The sequence below is a fragment of the Equus przewalskii genome, chromosome 11 (assembly GCF_037783145.1).
Source record: "Equus przewalskii isolate Varuska chromosome 11, EquPr2, whole genome shotgun sequence".
NCBI lineage: Eukaryota > Metazoa > Chordata > Mammalia > Perissodactyla > Equidae > Equus > Equus przewalskii.
In genome coordinates this window covers 20,972,510-20,993,287 of record NC_091841.1, presented here as the reverse complement: position 1 = coordinate 20,993,287, position 20,778 = coordinate 20,972,510, and the positions used below count along the sequence as shown (strand labels likewise).

Here is a 20,778-nt window from a genome sequence, read left to right as displayed (position 1 = left end):
TTTAGGTTTTACCACTTTCTAGTTGGTGTGACCTTGGGTGAGTTACTCAATACTTGTACCAAACCAAGGAGAAATATATGTGAGGTTCACAGGACAGGACTTGGAGTCAGTTCTCAGCCTGCACCACTATAATTTATCTACAACGTCATGATAATGAGACCTACCTGATACGCATTGTGCTCTAAGGAGTAGGTGAGATTGTATGTCTGTTTAGGAAACTGAAAGCAGCTGAGGAATCTGATCTTGCCAATCTCATCAGCCCCAGGTGAGTGCTTCTTTCCTTACACATGCCAGGCTCACCTGTGGGGGCTTGTCTGAGATCGGCTCATCTTGCCATTGACCCTGTGTTTCAAAGTCCTCTTCTCAACACTTTGGAGAAAGTGGGAAATGCTCTTCTCCTCTGGGGATGTTTTCCTTTTCCCTGAGGGATTTGAGGCAAGACATATCTTCCAAAAATCAAAGTATTGTTATCACACACCTGCTTATAAACATAAATAAAATTTTCTTTGGAGTTGTAAATATAGATATTTATATTATCAAACTTTACAGAAAGAAAATAAATTATAATCCCTAAATGCAAATCCAGTCATCTGTCTATCAGGCCGCTGGAGCGGGGGAGGCTCCATGAAACTTTCAAGGTCTCTGCATTATGGAAATGTGGGCAGAATGATGGAGCTCTGCTTTGCTATTTTCCTTGCTTTAAGAAAACATTTGTGGAGTGATTCTTATGCAAACTGCTTAATTTTATCGCTTCCAAAACCTATCATATCCATGGGAAAATGATATTATTGTCTTGATTTTATAGACGAGGAAACAGACACACACAATGATCAAGTAACTTGCTCAAGGCCTCACAGCTGGTAGAGCTAGTCTCTGTCAATGATTCATTTTATTCCAAAGACTTATGCTCTTAACTACTGCAACCATAGTCCTTCCCAGTGTTGATCTGCCTTCCCAGAAAATCCTGCTAAGAAAAATCTCAGGAAAATCTTTCTCAAATCAAGTGAAAGTGGTATGTGGGTGTAAGAAGCCTGCACAGGGTGAGTGAGAGGTGTGGCTGAGAGTGATGTAACATGAGAGGACATCAGAGGTGACCTTGAAAAGAGACAAAAGCAGAGTGTGAAAACACAAACTTTCTAGTCTTTAGAGGCATCTCCACCAAGAACCTGGATCAACTACATAGTGTTCCAGTGGCAGGGGAAGAAATGAGTTCTGAGTAGCATTTCCTCAAACATGAACTCCTGTTGAACATAATTTATCTGGTAGGTTCCTATGGATGTTGTCTTTTTACAAAGAGTGGGAAGGATACTGTGAAAGTCTACGTTGCATTGAAACTCATGCACCATGGTGGGGGGGAATGGATAAAGAAATATTATTTGATGTGTTTTTGCAAGGTCAAAATAAGGATCACGAGGATTTCTTAGAAGTCACCCTAAAGGGGACCATCCTTTGGAAACAAGCTTATCAAGCATCTTGGAAAGAACCTGCAAACTGAGTGTAATCCCCATACCCCAGCTTCCCACTAAACAATGCTGCTCTTTTTTTGCTTTCTTATTATTGGAAAGCCTCTACTCTTGATTGAATCCCTAAAAGTTTTAGGAGTATTATTCATATTCAGTAGGATGTGAGGGCATAGATAAGCTAGCCATTAAAACACCTTACTTAAACTCCCAAACTTCCATTCCCAGCCAAGCAGCAAAGGTGACTAGGCTGCACATACTGAATTCAGGTATTGCTGTCTTTGAGTGCTGTTTTTCCAAAGCAATCGCCCTCCAGAGAGCTGGGGACATTAGCAACTTCTCAATTGGCTTACAAACACCTCCAACCTCAACTTCCTGGCAAGTAGAATGTATCACATCCCCTGGAACCAAGTGACCCTCTTCCAATATTTTGCAAGCCACACTTCCCCTCTTCCTAGTAGTGAAAAACTACCTCTTTTCTTTGCTTCGTTAAGAGTTTTGGTTTCAACAGGAACATTCCACACAATTGCAGCATTTCTGAAAACTCAACTCTAACAGATTTTCAGTTTCAGACATTCACAAACACCAACACTATCTGATGTCAGTCTCCAAGTGAGAAACTGATCTTCTTATAATGCTCCAACTGCATCTTAGAGGAACTGGGTTCTGGGAAAATTCTATGTTTAATAGAAAGCATACCTCAAGCTAGTGATTTTGCTATCTTCTTCCTTCAGACGGGAAAAGGCAACCTCAGGGAATTAATCAATTCTGATTCTTACACTTTGCCTTACAGTGCCTCAGCCACTGCTATTATTCCTTCAGCAACAAGCCCAATAAAGAAATTAGCAAAGGGAATATTTTGGGTTATGAAAGTGGAAGCTGACTTTCCAATTCAATGGAGTTCCTGTGGGAGTCATTAAAATGTCACCAAGCTGTCCTCCTCTCTCTCCCTCATCTCTTCTCTGTCCCATCACATAAGTACATACAGAGGAACCAGTGTACATTCAGTAATTATCCTTTTCTCTAGACAGGGTATTATCCCTCTTGACTCAAGAAGGAGGTGTCATGCACACCAAGGACTGTGCAGTCTTTTTCCTGATCAAAATCAGTTTGCTTGCAATTGACTGGGAAAGAAAACTTAAATAAAACTGTAGCAATGGAAAAATCAAAGCTCTGTGGTGGCTGTCAGGACAACTATCAAAGACTGAATGATGTAGATTTATAAGTGCAATTTCTGTTGAATGCAATTGTAGGGGAGGAAGACATTTCTTCTACCTGCTCTGGGTCCTTCTGGCCAGACAACGAATTAAATTCACATGAGACAGAATAACAGGGGAAAGTTAAACAAAGTTTCATAACATGTATACATGGGAGAGGCTCAGGCAAACTGATCAATTCACCAAAATGGCAGAAGTTCTCATCTTAAACACCACCCTCAGCTAAAGACAAAGGAGGATGTTGGGTGGGGGGGTCAGTTATGGGAGATTACCAGACAAGTACAGTAAACAAGAGTCAGGTTATTATATTGGTGGGAGTTTCTAGAGATAAGGTCATCCCTCCTTCCTGGTATGGAAAGGGAGACACCTTTTAAGATGGAGAGTTCCTTTACAAATGTAAATATCTCTTAACAAAGGGTAAGTAAATTCTACTTTTCAGAAACTTTTCAAAAACTGTCTGCAGTTTTTAAAAGTCACCAGCCCAAAATAATCCTCATGCCAAAGAGACATATCTTGGGGTGGCTAATTCCACTCCCCCACACAATATATACATTGACCCTATGCAATTATCTTAATCTACATCTCTAAGATCCACAGCTCACTTAGAATCTAGAGAGGTATCATGGTGACAGCTCTTGATATTCATCAGTTTAATTATTTCAGAATTATTTTATATTAGTGGGTTCATTGTTACCTAGAGATGTTGATCACTGAAATGTTTGATTCAGGGAGCAATGAAAGAGAGGGTAGTTTGAAAGCCATGTGTGTGCCAAGAGACAGTAGATTTTTACGGCTCTTAGCAGCAGAGCTTAAAAAATAATAATAACTGATTTAATTAGACAAAAATGCAGCCCAGCTTGTGATTTTATGTCATCCAGATAAATGATATATGTTTGTGCAGTCAGAGGCAATTCTTTCCCATTCCACTGAAATAATGAATTAGATTGTGTTGTGTGTTTACATGGTTTGATGAAGTCTCAGGAACAATGATGTGGCAGGAGTTCCTGGGTTCTTGCCCCTTGGGATTATGCTTCTGAGATACAGCCAGTGATTCAGACCCTACAGATCTTTGGCATCATCCGATTCTGAAATAGTCATAAAAATCTGATTTGAGTGAGTCACAAGAGATAGGAAGGAAAGGAAAGGATCCATTGGTAGGAAACAGGCTATAAAATGGTTCATGGTATGCATTTAGCATAGGCAATTTCGTATGGAAAAGCTTAGGGTCTTGAGACAAGAGCTACCTGAGCAAAGATAGTGGGACCCTGTGAATAGTGACTTAACTTGTGAATTATTGTTAGAATTTTCATGCTAGGGGAAGTAGATTAATATTGTAAAAGATAGAATGGATTGATCTGGTGACAGGAAATGGCAATCAATTGAGCCAGTTAGGTGATGAGTGCTTCTGGGACCATTCCAGACTCAATGTGGGACGTAAGTGAAGTTTGTTTTCAACACTCCGTATCCTTTGGCTAACTTTCCTTGAGCTCTTTTCTATCCCATGGGATCTGACTTCATGATCTGATCTTTTACCTCTACTCTAAAAGCCAAGGGTTTATCTTTGAGCCATTACCTTCTTTTGATATGAAACACTCTTTTGCTTTATCTCATCAGCTTCTGGATGATTCTTTAAGCTATAAAAATAGCAAGCAAAGCTATTTTCACATTTTAATGACAGAAAGCCCAGATTTTAAGATGAAAAATTATTTGAATTCATTGCACATTCCTATATTTTCTACCCCATTCATTTTTTCCGTGTAATGATGAGTTTGGGCCACACAGGAGGAGAGTGAAACACATCGATGAAGGACAGAATGTGTGTTTGTTAGGCAGTTCAATATGGATGATATAAAAAAAAAAAATTAGCTTTTCAGTGAGCACTTACTGTCTTCCAAACATTGTATGTTTCACATATACCATCTCATTTTAACCTTCATAACAACTCCATGAGATGGATATTATAAATATCTTTGTATAGGTGAACTATGACCTGTGAAGAGATACAATAACTTGTTCCAGTTCCCACTCTGGTGGATGGCAGAGATAGGATTTGGACCCTGGTTTGTATGACTGTGAAGTTACAGCTTTCAGCTATAGTACTTTACTTTTACCATGTTTTCCCACACAAAAACACTAGCTTGTAATTCCTGTTCACAAACACCAACAGACTGAAAAATAGATTCATTAGTGTTTTATCGACTTTAACCCTTCCTCTTCCTTTCTTGGAAATGAGAAGTGAGAAGAAGGTACATCCTCAATGATGCAACCAGTCTCAGATTGGCCGTGGTAAGGCTGTAACTGGAAAATCAGTTCTTGAATAATGAGAATGACTTACTCTTTGCTTAGGATCCCTGAGGTTCTGCCTTTGTCTAAACTTATCACAAGAATGTGAATCTGGCCCATCTATTTCTATATAACACAAATTCCTTTAGGCTATTACTGGAAATCTTTCAAAGCTTCTTCATTCCTGATGGGAATCCAGACAGACAACCATTATGTACCTTTGAGGTTCTCAAGGACACAAGCCCTTTTGGAGTTTAAGCAGAAACAATGTCTTAAACTGTGATGACAAATATGTACCCATATATGTGTACTTCAGATGCACTGATCATAAGATCTCTCTAGAACAGGACTGCAGTTTTCCATAGACAGGTACAGTAATGTCATAAATTATATTCAAATGGTGGAAGAGCAATTGATTGGGTTTTGGAAGACTCTATAATTAAGTTGATATGAGATCTTGAACAAATAACTCTATCTCTAGGCTTCTGTTTACTTACCTCTTGAAAAGGAGTTGGATTCAACAATCTCTTCATCTGCCATATAGTTTCCTTGATTGACACATTGCTACTTTGATCTTTGAGTGGAAATACATCAATCAGGTGAATCCTATAACACTAGTTACATCATGCTTACCAGAAACTTGGGTTACCAGCAACCTGTTAACTTAGCTAGAAAAATATATTGTTACCTAGTAACTATAGTTGATTTATTGACAAAATATTTGACTATATATATAGGACTCTATGAGAAAAATAATGAAAAGAGTCTTTGGTGATGAAGAGGTAGGAGACTCTTACTTTGTTCCACCACACAAGGCATGAGTCTTCTCTTCAGTCTCCTAATGGCTGACTTCATTTTCTGGTTCCTCAGAGTGTAGATCAAGGGGTTCAGCAGAAGGGAGATGACAGTGAATGTGACGCAAGGCCTTATTTGTGGGAAGGGCAGTGAAGGGCCAGGTATAGACACAGATGCAGGGCAGAAAGTGTATAACTGGGATGTGTGAGGTGCAGGTGAAGATGGCTTTCCTCCTGCCCTCCCCTGCCTGAGACCTGAGTATCATTAGGATGACTGTGTAGGACACAAGCAGGAAGATAAACCACAGGGTATTGAGTAAGCCGTTGTTCGAAATCATCACGAGCTCAAGTGCAACGATACAGATGAGTTTGAGGGCCTGTGGACCATCACAGTAGGTGTCAAGAACACTGGGTCCACAGCAAGGGGTGGGGGCAGCAATAGGCATATCTCCACGATAGAGTGGACAAAGCCTCCCACCCAGGAAGCCAAAATGAGGGCAGTGCATAGCCCCCTAATCGTGATGGGCACATCATGCAGGGGCTTGGTGATCGCTATGTAGCAATCAAACACCATCACAGAGAGAGAAAAAAAGGTCTGCTCCACCAAGGAGATGGAAGAAAAACATCTGTGTCATGCAGCTTGTATAGGATATGTCATGCAGCTTTATATTTGACAGAAGGTCTATTAAGACCTTCAGAGCAGTGATTGAGGAGAAACATGTCACATGTGGCTAGATGGTGGAGGAGGAAGTATGTGTGGGTGCAAAGGTGAGATTCACAGGTCAAGGTGACCATGATGAGGAGGTTTCCCAACAGAGATGTCAAGTACACAAAGTATGAAAAGGGAAACAAGACCAAGCTTATGTCTTAGGACTGAGTAAGTCCCAGAAATATAAATTCTTTTCACCTGGGGCCATTTCCCAACTCCATCGAATCATGTTTGTTCTTCCTCATGTAACTTGGAAAAAATTAAAAGTGTTATTTCAGAAAGGGTTTACTCTCCCCAAATAGATTCAGGTTTATGGAGACAAGTATTAGGTCTGAAGACATGAAGAGCTGGTCTGAGGTTATGTCTAACGTGTCCAAAATGACATCTTTTACACAAGCATGCATTTAATTATTTCTTCTGTAAATTACAAATATTTTAGAAAATGCATAGAGACAATGTTCTTAGCATATAATTTCTAAGTATCCAAGGTGAACAAGTGGATGTTAAATATTCAGAAATGGACTATTGTGGCATGAAGGATATAAAGATGGATGCAGTTTTGTGTATGGATAAGGCAGTGCCTATTTGGTATGACTGGGGGCCTTTGAATTTCCACAGGAGTGTGGGTTTTTTTCCAGACTGAGTTATCCATTTAAAGAGTTTAAGAACCCCCATCTGCAAAATAGTTCTCTTTGGACTGAATTCTACAGAAGCATGCCTCCCTCTTTTAAATCACAAATTTAATGCTATGAAAAATTAGAAAATTTTAAAGCCATAAATTTCTCTGTTCCGCTATTCTTCATTAAGGGGACTACTTTGTTTCTGTCTTTACCTTAAACTTCTTTAGGTACCAAAACCCTTGGCTGTTGAATAGCTCCTAAAGTATTAAAAGAAAAGTGGTAACTTAGAGCTTCTCTTCTTTTCATTGTTCAAATTTTTTTTTTTTTAAGATTTTATTTTTTCCTTTTTCTCCCCAAAGCCCCCCCGGTACATAGTTGTGTATTCTTCATTGTGGGTTCTTCTAGTTGTGGCATGTGGGACGCTGCCTCAGCGTGGTCTGATGAGCAGTGCCATGTCCGCGCCCAGGATTCAAACCAATGAAACACTGGGCCGCCTGCAGCAGAGCGTGCGAACTTAACCACTCGGCCACGGGGCCAGCCCCTGTTCAAATTTATTTTTAAAAGTTATTTTTCTATTGTGCTATCAATGACATTCAACAGACTCATATTTGAAGAGTACACTTTGATATGCTTTGACATAAGCATATACCTGTGACATCATCACTATGTTTAAGATAATTAACATTTTGTTGACACCAAAAGTGTTCTTGTCACACTTTGTCATATGTCCTCTCTACCCATTCTTCTTCAGGCAACCATTGATGTGCTTTCTGTCACTATCCATTCTTTTGCATTTTCTACAAAAGAATTCCTACAATATGCACTCCCTTAATGTCTGGCTTGTTTCACTCATAAAATTCATCCAAGTTTTTGTGTGTACCAATATTTTGGTTTTTTTTATTGCATAGATATGCCAGTTTTGTTTATCCATTTACTTGTTGACGGACATTTGGGTTGTTTCTGGGTTTTGACTATTACACATAAAGCCGCTACGAATATTTGTGTACAGGTCTTCGGGGGACATATGTTTTCATTTCTCTTGGGTAAGTACCTAGGAGTAGAATGGCTTTAAGTCTTAAAATTCAATAATAAGAGAACAAACAACTGAATTTTAAAAAAGTGACAAAACGTTTCAACAGTCACCTCAACAAGAAGATACAAGGACAGCGTATAAGAAAAGATGCTCAGCATCATTTATCATGGGAAATGTAAATTAAAACACTACTGAGATAAGAGTACACACCAATTAGAACAGCTAAAAGAAAAAAGACTTGTACCAACAGTCAACAAAAATGCAGACGAACTGAAACTCTGGTGGGAAAGTACTATGGTGCAATCACTTTTGAAAGCTGTTTGTCAGTTTTTTAAAATGTTAAGCATATACTCACTATATAATTGTATTGCTTTTAAATGCCTTTCTTTTTTTCCATCAATCTTTGAAATGGACTTTAATTTCTTTCTTTGCAGTTTATCTTCCTTTTCTTACCATAAAGAGAAACAAAAGGTGAAAGTCACTTCTCCCACTTTTTGAGTGTGTTTCTCAGTACAAACAAAGATATTTCTTTTCACCTTGCTACATTCCTTTCAAGTTTTCTTTTGTCTGTACTCAATTTTGTCCCAAGTCTACTTAATATGGAAATCTAAAATAGCTACAAAAAGGTATCATAGCATACAGGGAGATACCTGGGAGCTTCTGACATCCCACAGCCTGATCAACTCCTAGCTGGCCACTTACTCATTATGCTACAAGAGAAGCTAATTTAGCCCTTTGGCCTCTGCCCCTGCATCGGTATTTGGAAACAATAGATTTTCCCTCATGTGATTTTTGTGAAGATTAAATGAGTGAATCTATGCAAAAGCATCAATATTTAGAGCATTGCCTAATCAATATGTGAGCTTACACTTGTGTTACCTTAAAGAAAAATTCCAGGTTAGTAAGTGTCACAGACACACAGCTTCTTTAAATATACTGATAATCTTTTAGAGGAACTGTACATTTCCCAGAACATGTATTCTGAAAGAGCTTGAACAGAACATACTGTTTTGGGGGAAATTGCAAGTGTTTCTCTCCCAGTGTCAATGAGAGTAGCCCAGAGGGTGGTGACAGTGTATGGTAGCAAGGGGGTACCTTCTTGGTTTGGCTTATTATCTGACATCATCGTAGCAGACCAGAGAAGTCCAGTGTAGTTCTCTGCAATGAGAGCCACCTGGGCTCAAGTCTTGGCTTTGTCACTGTGTCATTTGGGTAAGTGAGACCTCATGGAGTCTCCCCTTCTTCATCTGTGGAATAGGGATTATAGTAACACCCACCTCACAGGGAAGTTATGAGGATTAGGTGAATTAACATATGCAGAGTCTCAGAATACATGGCTGGTCATCTGTTATGATTAGTACTATGTTGGCTAACCTTAACACTGGAGGCTTATCAGGAAACGGATTGTGTTGAACTAAATGGCAGCTGAGCCATCAATTCTAATAGTTAAAGAGCAGAAATGATCACCAGAAAACATCTCCTCATTTTAGTTACTAGAGATATCGTGGAGGTCCAAACTAGTTATGAAAGCACTCCACAGGGACCCCCATGTAAATAACAGACTATGGTCTACACAGAAGGGTAGAAGGTAGATAGTACCTTAGACCCCAAGTCAGGCCTATTTGTCAGAAAGGAATAGGTTATGTGTTCACAAACTACCTTTGGTAATTCAGGCAACATCCTCCATCTTCTACTCCATTTTCCCCCTATTTTTAATCCATCTAATTATTTAGCAAATATTGATATAAAATTGACAGGGTTCAAGGTTATTTGAGAGAAAGGAATATAATCCAAAAGCAGTAGAAGAAGAACTGAAATCTAACAGTGATATGGGAGTGTTGGGGACCGTCTAAAGACAAATGAGCTGTGTGTGAGAAATGGGCGACTTCTCACCTAGAGGCTCAGAGAAACCTGCATGGAAGGGGTGACATCTATGTTTGCAGTATATGGGAGGGGAGAGAACAGAAGATCTGGCTTTAGGGGATCACTTGAATATATACAAGTTGCTCATGAGACAGAAGTTTGTCTGGAAAGAAAGGACACAAGTATGTGAGCATGGAAAGACATATGAAAGAATATCATTGCCATACAATTTTTATTCTTTGGTAAATCTAGGGAAGGGTATGTAGGTGTTCATTGCACTATTCTTCCAACTTTTATAAGGTTTGACACATTTTATTTTCTTTCTAGTTTTAAATTTAGTATAAGAAGCAACTCTGTAGATTTCAATCTGAGGAGATCCATCTACAGGAAAGAAGCCTGACAATAATCTCTTCTTTGTGTAATTCAAGGGATTCAAGGAAAAAAAAAGAGTTGCCTTTTCCCCAATTCCAAACTGAATTCCTTTCTATGACTCTCACTTCACAATATTCTCTTTGTTCATATTTCTTAGCTGTGCTGCCTGTCACTGAAGTTTCACCCTGGAATGTAGCATCTTATGTACTTACTACATTATTTTTAGACAGAATGTATTTATGAATAGTGACGATTACATCTAGAGTTCAATTATTCGCACTCTTTTCTCATGCTTGTGCATAGATACCCAGATAGCACTGGCGTTCACCCTCATATAGAGCTATATTTCTTGCCTAAAGTCTCCAATCTCCTTCTCCAATATCTTAAATAATGTTCTCACGTACCTTGGGATTCACTTAGCTTTAGAAAATTCTGTTAAATACCCCTCTCAAAGCCAGTGATTTCAGCGGCTTCCCTTCTATCGTTATATGGAAAATGGCAGACTCAGGAAATAATATTTTCTTGGTTTGTCCACACTGATTGTCAGTGCTCCATCATGTTTCCCAATTCCTTGATCTCCAAACTAGTGTGAGAAGTATCAGAGGGAATATAGTTGGTTGTGGCTGTGGAAAAATTCTGCTGATGGTTAGGTGATTTCAGTGGGACTAATTAAGATATGACTCAGGCACATATGCTTAGAGACACACTTTTTGTCTAGAGTCTAAAATTTTCTAGCAGTGATAAAGATTCTCTCCTTGACCATATTCTACTCAGGCTCCCCTGAACTTTTCAACTGGGCTTCAACTTTTGGACCTCCATGCTTGTATCTGCATTGTCCAATTTTAGCAAAAATCCTGCTAAGCCAGTTTAGCCAAAATCTCTCATCCTCCATATCCTATCACCCTCTATTCAGATTCCTCACCCTCCACCATCCCCCAAGTGATGTCTGATCACCTTGGCCTGACTTTAGCGATAATCTTGTCAAGTCAATTTAGCCAGAATTCCACATTACTCCCGATGTTTCCTCTTGATAGCTTTTCTTTTGGGATGTTAACGTTGATTCTTCAGGATTCTGAGCAACTTCCTTAGGCAGTTTCATGCACACAAGGTGATTCCTGAAGTGTGATACTCAAGTATTGGAAGGAGCTGTTGGACCTGAAGAGATTATGTAGGTGAGAGTGAGGGAGCTCTCAAAGAGCTGATGAACAAAATAGTTAATGTAGTTCTCACAGGATACACATGCAACCAGAATATCCATGCTGGATCCTTCAACAAATCCTACTTGCTTGCCTTCAGAGTTTTTTGATATTCTCACCACCTCCACCGTTACTACCCTAAATCATGTCTTCATTATTTGTTTCATGGGACTATTGCAGTAGCCTCTTAATTGGTCTCCCTGTTTTTGTCCTCATCCCTCTTCAGTCTAGGCATAACAGTGGCCCCTTCAATTCTGTTAAAACATGCATCACTATTCTGCTCTTCAAAGCCCTCCAATTGCCTCCCATCTTGTTTAATGTGAAAATCAAAATCTTCATAATGGTCTAAACCTTCCTAAAGACCTGGTCCTATGGCTCCATTATCTCTCCGACCTCAACTACTACCTCTCTCCTCCTTTCATTTACTTACAAAGGCCTCCTTGCTGTTTCTTGGATGCTCTGGGCACATCCCCACCTGAGGACATTTGCATGTCTGCTTTTTGGACTGAGATTTGTACTGTGACATGAACATATTTCTAGTTTCAAAGATTCTAAAATCTAGGATGTACCTCCAGAAATGAGAGGAAAAAATATCCAACTCCCAGCAGCTGTAAAATGTAAACAAATAAAAGCCAAGCTGATATATTGAATAATGTTTCCCCCTTCATGCCAACCCTTCTGAATGCATATGCATAGTCTGATGTAGCTTCGTATGCTTCTGTCATTTTTAGGGAGACATGGTAACAGAGAATAATAACAACAAATTAACTGTTTTCTTAACCCTATTCTCCAATGACTTGAGAGGAGCAGAAGAGAGATAGAGGCAATATTCATTCATTGAGTTTTGTAACTGAAAAACTTCTATGAGTATTTTCCATGTTCTACTTTCTGTGCCAGATGCTGGGGATACAACAAGTAAAGCCTCTTTCTACCAGGGGAGATAGGAAGAAGGAGGACAGGGAATTGGAAACAAGGTCCTGAGTGCTGTGCTCAAGCTAAGCCCAGGGCACGGAGGGAGAGCGGTGGAGGCATGGCCAGTGGACCTGTGGTTCAGAGGAAGGTCCGGGTAAGGACCTCGCATGAGGTCACAGGATTTGTAGTTGGTGAGGTCCATATTCTAACTCCAGATGTGCTAGCTTCCAGGCACCTGCTCTCATCCATGGGAGTGTGGGTTTATATGGAAAAACCATCAGGTGATAGTTATTTATCCTATCATAGAATCAGAGGAGGAAGTTACTTTGGATGTGTTTACTTCTTTACGATGTGATTACTTCATGAGAGAATTTATAGAATCCAATGTCCAAACTGCATTATTTTCTAACATGTGTCTCAACTTCATTCCTGGAATGGGAATGTCTGAGCATATATCTTTTTCCTTTTCCTTACTGGTACTTTTATTTAGAAAGTTGGAGATTCCCGCGCAGTTGTAAGAAATAAGAGAGAGGGATCCCACCTTAACCCATTTCCCCCCAATGTTCATTTCACAATCTATATGTATATCAAAACATCAAGTTGTACATCTTAAATATATGCCATTTTTATTTGTCAGTTATACCACTAGAGCTGGAAAACTAACCCCACAACAATTCCAATGTGATAAAATTGTCCGAGTGTATTTCTATTCTGATTTCTTTATTTCTTCCAAGACTGTGTCACAAAAGCAATAAACACTTCTCTAGCTAACAATTTGAGTTTTCTACTTCCTTTTGTAATGTGAAATTCATCTTTTTACATTATTATTGCATGCTGATCAGAATCTCTGAAAGTCATGTGCATCTTAGTAGAAATATAATGATTATATAGAAATCCTTTAGTCAATAGAGTTTATGTGATGGACAAACATTTTCAAACGTGGTGAGGAGTGAGAGACCAGTCTATACCTTGTCAGAAGGCACAAATCTTCTCTTCAGTCTCAACATGGCTGACTTCATCTCCTGGTTCCTCAGAGTGTAAATCACGGGGTTCAGCAGAGGGGAGATCACACTGAGGGTGGCAGAGATGGCCTTATCGGGGGGGAGGGCAGTGTAGGGCCGGGCATAGACATAAATACAGGGCACAAAGTGCAGGGTCACCACAGAGATGTGTGAGGTGCAGGTGGAGATGGCCTTCCTCCTGCCCTCCCCTGCCTGAGACCTCAGCATCATTAGGATGACTGTGTAGGACACAAGCAGGAACATAAACCACAGTGCACTGAGCAGTCCAGTATTGGAAATCATCAACAGCTCTAGCATGAAAACGTCAGTGCAGGCCAGTTTGAGGACCTGGGGGACATCACAGTAGAAAGTGTCAAGAACATTGGGTCCACAGAAGGGGGGGGAGCAACAGGACAATCTGCACGATGGAGTGGACAAAGCCCCCCAGCCAGCAGGCCACTATTAGCCCAATGCAACGGCCTCTGCTCATGATGGTCACATAGTGCAGGGGCTTGGAGATGGCCACATAGCGATCTAATGCCATCACCGACAAAGAAAATACATCCACCCCTCCAATGAGGTGGAAGAAAAACATCTGGGTGAAGCAGCCATTGAAGGAGATGGTCTTTCTCTGTGACAGAATGTCCACCAGAACTTTGGGAACTGTGATAGAAGAAAAGCAGATGTCGGCAATAGATAAATTACGGAGCAAAAAATACATGGGGGTTTGGAGGCGAGAGTCACAGGTCACGGTGACCATGATGAGGAGGTTTCCCAGCAGAGTTGTCACATACACCCAAAGCAATAAGAGAAATAAGAGCAAGTTCAGTTCTTGATTTTGGGTTAGGCCAAGGAAAATAAATTCTTTGACCCTGGTGTAGTTTTTCAGCTCCATTGAGTCATCTTTCTCTCTCCTTTGTTTCAAGCTACTTCATTTGAAAGGACTTCGCTATTTATTTTGTTTTCTTCCAACGCACTAAGAATGCAATTCAGGATGTTCCTCATGTGGTTGTACTGTTTGCAGTTTGTTGAGTTGTCCCAATTTTTAAGATCCAGTCAGTTTGGTGATCAAATCAAATTATCACAAGCAATGTCATTCAATAATTCTTTCCCTATAAAACTATTTTTTGAAAAGAATAATCATTTATGTTAAGTAGTGATGGTTACATAACGTATTTCATTTAATTAACATATTATAGTTTTTAAGTTGTATTATTATTATTTATTCCACACAAATTTATTGAATCTCAGGAACTGTCTGAAGCATAAATACAAAGTTAACTAACCATGGTTCCAACCACTGTAGACTCGTAGTCTACAACTTTTATATTCTTATTAGCAAACATTCTGTTGACTTCCACAGCATCTTATCTTGCTAAAAACAATGGATATCATTCTGTTTCTTACTGCAATGTTACTGGGACATGAGTCAGTTTCCTTGCTGTTGGCTGCTTTGTTTGAATTTCTTAAAATACAACCTATTGTTCCATATAGGTTACTTGTCATTGTGATTACCTTATACTAATCAGATTATTTGCTTGATAATTATTTTAAAATATTTAAAATTTATTATTGGGAAACAAATTGAAACAATATGCAAATCCAAATCTTAAAGAATATCTGTAATTTCTTTTATTGTGTTATAAAGACTTAAACATGAGACCTACGCTCTTAACAAATTTTGGGGTGCACAATACAATATTAGACACAGCGCTGTACAGCAGTTCTCTAGAATTTATTCATTTTGCATAACTGATATGATCCTTGCTTGATTGTAGGGAAGAGAATAAAGATAGTGACCTGCTTTTGAGAGGTGGTGCATACTGTATCAATCACATTCTCTTCTTCCTCTTTCCCTTTGTGGGAAAAGCCAAGAGAGTGGAGGCATCACACAGCAGGCAGAGATGTACACATCTTTAGAATAATGCTTATTTTTTATAAGGTGTCATTGATCATTCTTAGGAAATTTAAAATTATTATTTGCTCTACCTCATACTTAGCAAGTAAACATTTATTGCAGTCTTCAAATGTATATGGATAAATGGGACCACATTGTCAAAGTGTTTTCAGCTTAGGAAAAGCGGATGATTTTTATAAATTAATGAACATAATGCAAGACAAAATGTAAAATGTCAAGAGGAAAGTAGAGGTAGATTTGGGTGGGATAGGTGATAATTTAGGAGATATGATTTCCAGCAGTGACAAAGATACTAGTTTTTGAGTGTTTACTGTGTGTGAAAAGTTATGAAATGTTGATTTATTGAATTTTCATCACTGTCCTTTGGTAAGTATTAATATTATTCTTGTTTTTTCATGTGGATTATATTATGAATCTATGTTTGACTGAGACAAAGGGAAATCTTGAAAAAGGAGGGAAGAAACAACGGTTGGTTTTCCCCCTTCAATCTTATAAATATGGGGTCTAATTTCGTATAACAAGAATATTTGGTAAAGTCTGCCTGAAGATAAGAATTTGGCAGAAAGGGGCTCTGGAAACCCAATTTATGTTGACCTTAGCCTGAGGCAGCCTCATCAATAAGCAACTCAAAGAGTCACAGCAAATGCATGATGCCTTCTCTCACACTGAATGGACCACATTTCTGAATCCCTCTTAACACATCACCTCTCTTCCCAATAGTTAACACCCACCTTTGTTGTTTCTGGCACTGAGAAGATCATCTTGGCTCTGAAGCATTTAACATACCTGGAAAATATCAAAGTCAAACTATTTATATGTAATCAATACGACATCTCAATTTCACTATTCGCAATTTTAACCTGAGCTAAAAGCTTAACGTCTTTACCTAATTCTTTGATCCTGAAACTCCAACTACAAATTGCATGTTATTAGGTACAGAGCAGAACGAACACTGGTGACATTAATTCTTGAAAATATTGTTTCTGAAGGTATAGCCTTTTAGAAGACTAAACATCTTAGTGTCTTTACTTCCCTTTCAGGAAAGAAAGGGCAGATTCAAAAAGTCACGTTTTCAAGAACTTCCATTGTGTCCCTGTCTTACGTGAAAATCCCTCAGCCTCAGGATTAATATAAGAATTGCAAAGGGAATAATATTGGACAAGGAAGTGGAAGTCAAGTGTCTGATTCTGCTGCTGGTGATGAAGTTTCAGTGGGAGTCATTAAGAAGTTACTGAGATATGCACGTGTGGAAACACACACACACACACACACACACACGGACACATTTTGATTGGTATCCAAATTATTTAGAGGCAGTAGAGGAAATCTATCTGCTTAACCATAGCTCAAAGAGAATTTTGTTAAAACATGCCAAATGCTATGCCTGAGAGAGTACAAGGGCTCAATTTTCATGGCTTGTAAGGCTCAGAGAGCACAACATACAAATGAGTTTCAATTAGATTGCCAAAAACCTAGAAGAGAACTGGACCTCAAATCCTTGGCTACCAGTCCAGTTTTTAATTATATGCAGAATGATTATAGTCTCATAATGTTGCTATATGTTTCCACATGTAGAGAAACAGATGATGTTTGGGGAAAAATGCTTGCCCAGTTTTCCTCTTTTCCAACACTCTACTCATATGAAATCTCTTAATTTGGATACAGCTAGATAAGCATGTTAGTGAAGCTATCTACAAAATTACAGTAGTTATTTAAGATTAGTTGAATTTATTGAATGGTTTGATCTTATATAGAATGCACTTCCACTGTTTGCAGAATGCCCATGGGTTTGGATTTACCTGCTTTTCTGTCGTGTTTTAGTACATTATGCTAGTCTACACTGATTAAAAACTGCATGAGACAGCTTGTGTGTTTGAGACAGGTAATTCCTTTCCACCCCCCAGCTTTACTGAGATACTATTGACATGTATCATTGTGTTTGTTTACAGTATACAATGTGTTGATTTGGTACATTTATAATTGCGAAATGATTATCATCTTAGTGTTAGCTAATGCTTTCATCACCTCATGTTAATTACCAGTTCTTTTTAGAGTGAGATGATTTCAGACATACTGTCTCAGCAACTTTCAAGTATTACCATGTTGTTGACTGTGATCACCATCTGTACATTAGATCTCGGAAACTTACTCTTCTTATAACGGAGAGTTTGTACACTTTGACCAACATCTCTTCACTTCTCCCACTCCCCAGCACCTGGTAACCTATGTTCATTCTACTCTGTTTCTGTGAGTTCAGATTTTTAGATTCCACATATATTTGAGATCATACAATATCTGTCTTATCTGACTTGGTTCACTTAGCATAATGCCCTCAAGGTCCATCCATTGTTGTCACAAATGACAGGATTTTCTATTTTTTATGACTGACCACATCTTCTTTATCCATCCATCCAGTGATGGACACTTAGATTGTCTTCATATCTTGGATATTGTAAATAATGCTGCAATGAACATAGGAATGCCGATACTTCTTCAAGATCTTAACTTCACTTCCTTTGGGTATGTACCCAGTGATGGTATTGCTGGACCATATGGTAGTCCTATTTTTAATTTTTTGAGGAATGTCTATACTGTTTTCCACAGTGGCTGTACCAATGCATATTTCTACCAACAGTGCACAATGGTTTCCTTTTCTCCACATCCTCACCAACACTTGTTATCCCTTGTCTTTTTGATGATAGCCAATCTAGCAGGTGCGAAGTGATTATCTCACGGTGGTTTTGATTTTAATTTCTCTCATCCTTAGTGATGTTGAGCACCTTTTCATGTACCTATTGGTCATTTGAATGCCTTGTTTGAAAAAATATCTATTCAATTCTTCTGCCCATTTTAAAATCTGATTTTGTTCTATTTTGCTATTGATTTTATCAGTTGTTTAAGTATTTTGGATACTAACACCTTATCTGATACATAAATTGCAAATATTTTCTCCCATTCTGTAGGTTGTCTTTTCATTTGTCGACTGTTTCTTTTGCTGTGCAGAAGCTTTCTAGTTTGATGTAGTGTCATTTATCAATTTTTGCTTTTGTTGCTCGTGCTTTTACTATCAATGCCAAATAATTATTTCCAAGACCAATGTTGAGGAACTTTTCCACTATTTTTTCTTCTAGGAGGTTATGGTTTCAGTTCTTATGCTTAAATCTTTAATCCATTTCAAGCAATTTTTGTGAGTTGTGTAAGATAGTGGTCTGATTTCATTATTATGCATGAGGTTATCCAGTTTTCTCAATATTTATTGAAGAGAGTATCCTTTCCCTGTTGTATATTCTTGACTTTGTTGTAAATTAATTGCCTGTATATGCATGGGTTTATATCTAGGCTGTTGATTCTGTTGCATTGGTTTGTATGTCTGTTTTTATGCCAGTCCCATACTGTTTTGATTATTGTAGCTTTGTAGTATATAGTTTGAAATCATAAGTATGATGCCTCCAGCTTTGTTCTTCTTTCTCAGTATGGTTTTTTCTATTCCTGTAAGAAATGCCATTGGTATTTTGAAAGAGATTGCACGGAATCTGTAGATTTCTTTGGGTAGCATGTATACTTTACAATGGTAATTCTTCCAGTCCGTGAGGATGGGATATCTTTGCGTTTATGTATATCGTCTTCACTTTCTTTCATCAATGTCTTAAGGTTTTCAATGAACAGATCTTTCACTTCCTTGAATAAATTTCTTCCTGGGCATATTATTCTTGTGATGCAATTGTGATTGGGATTCTTTTCTTTTCCTTTTAAATTTAAAGATACATTTTTTTCTAGTATCTTTTTTCTTCTTTTTTTTTTTGGTGAGGAAGGTTGTCCCTGAGCTAACATCTGTTGCCAATCTTCCTCTTTTTGCTTGAAGAAGATTGTCACCGAACTAACATCTGTGCTAATCTTCCTCTATTTTATGTGTGATGCCATCACAGTATGGTTTGACCTTCAGTGCTAGGACCGTGCCTGGGATCCAAACAGGCAAACCTCCAGTGGCTGAGTTGGAGCACGTGAACTTAACTACTACACTACCAGGCGGGGCACAATGGTATTGTTTTCTTAATTTCTTATTCTGAGTGTCGCTAGTGTATAGAAATGATGTGCTTTTTGTCTTTGGTGATGTGCAGTTTTGTTACAATGTGAGTATAAGTGGATTACTTTTTATGTATTCTGTCAGGATATGTTGTACATCTAGGAATTTGTATTTTTCATCAGTTGTGAAAATTTCCCAGTTATATCTCATAAAATAGTACTTCTTCCTCATTCTTATTTTTTCCTCCTGAAACTCATGTCACATATAATATTTATTAAATGCATTCGTTTTCTTCTCCATGTCTCCTAACCACCTTTCTTGTGTATTCTCTCTCTTTGTATGTGATCTATTTCAGGGAGTTTCTTTAGTTCAGTATAGTTTTTATTTCTAGAATTTCTGTTTTATTCTTTTTACAAATCTCCTTTTTTTCTTTTATAATATCTTGTTTCTTGCTCATGATTTTAAAGTATCACCTTTAGACTTTTTCTGTTAGCGTTCATATTTATACTGTATGCTCTATCTGATTACTCCAGTACTCAAAGTCCTTGAGAGTGTGATTGTGTTTTGGTTGTCTCTTTTGATTCTTGCTAATAATGGCTTGTTTCTTCATGCTTTTTGTTATTTTGAATTATGAATTTATGCTCAGCTATTTATGTGGAAAGTTTGGAAGGCTTGTGTTCAGTGTGCATTCCTTAAGAGAGGGCAGATATTTGTTTCTTTCAGGCATCATAGGGCTTTACTAACCCTGAATCATTCTTAGTTAATTTTTCACTTTGGGGCTTCCCATTCCATGTAGGCATTGCATACTTGAATCCCAAACTCACATCAGGATTTTGAATTCTCTGAAGAGATTATCTTTCTTCCTCTCAAAGCCCAGCCTGAGGCAGACAAGTTATACTGTTATCTTCTTTGCTGGTAGGTGGATTTTTTTCCAGTTTACCCTTTCACTGATGGACGGGTATTAACTTCTCTGCTTTCAATCTATGTTTGGTCCTGAGGCTTTCCCTTCCTTTCCTGTGATTCCTGACATGTGTTTAAGTGGATGTTTGCTAGAAGCAATTCTAATGTGTGTGTGCACATTTAGATCATGACTTTATTTTATGATACATGGTCTTTCATTTTGCCTGAGGAAGCTCTATTACATTTTCTCCATGGATAGTGGTGGTGTATAGGAAACTAATGATGTATATAATTTGATTTAGCATGTTACCACCTGACTGAACTCTTTTATCATTTTCCATAACTTTTCAGTGAATTCCTTTAAATTATTTTGGATATATCCTTTCAATACCAGGGAACAATGATTTGTTTTTCTCCAGCTTTCCAAAATTTATATACTTTCTCATTTTTTCTCGTGACTTTTGAACTGTAGTGAA

The 20,778-nt window shown here is 38.3% G+C and overlaps 2 pseudogenes; both read right to left on the bottom strand.

The window, feature by feature from the left end:
* Positions 1 to 3,736: 3,736 nt before the first annotated feature.
* On the bottom strand, positions 3,737 to 6,549 carry LOC139074648 (olfactory receptor 4D11-like; annotated as a pseudogene).
* A 6,614-nt stretch (positions 6,550 to 13,163) lies between these two features.
* LOC103542119 (olfactory receptor 4D10-like) lies at positions 13,164 to 14,441 on the bottom strand (annotated as a pseudogene).
* Between the last annotated feature and the right edge of the window lie 6,337 nt (positions 14,442 to 20,778).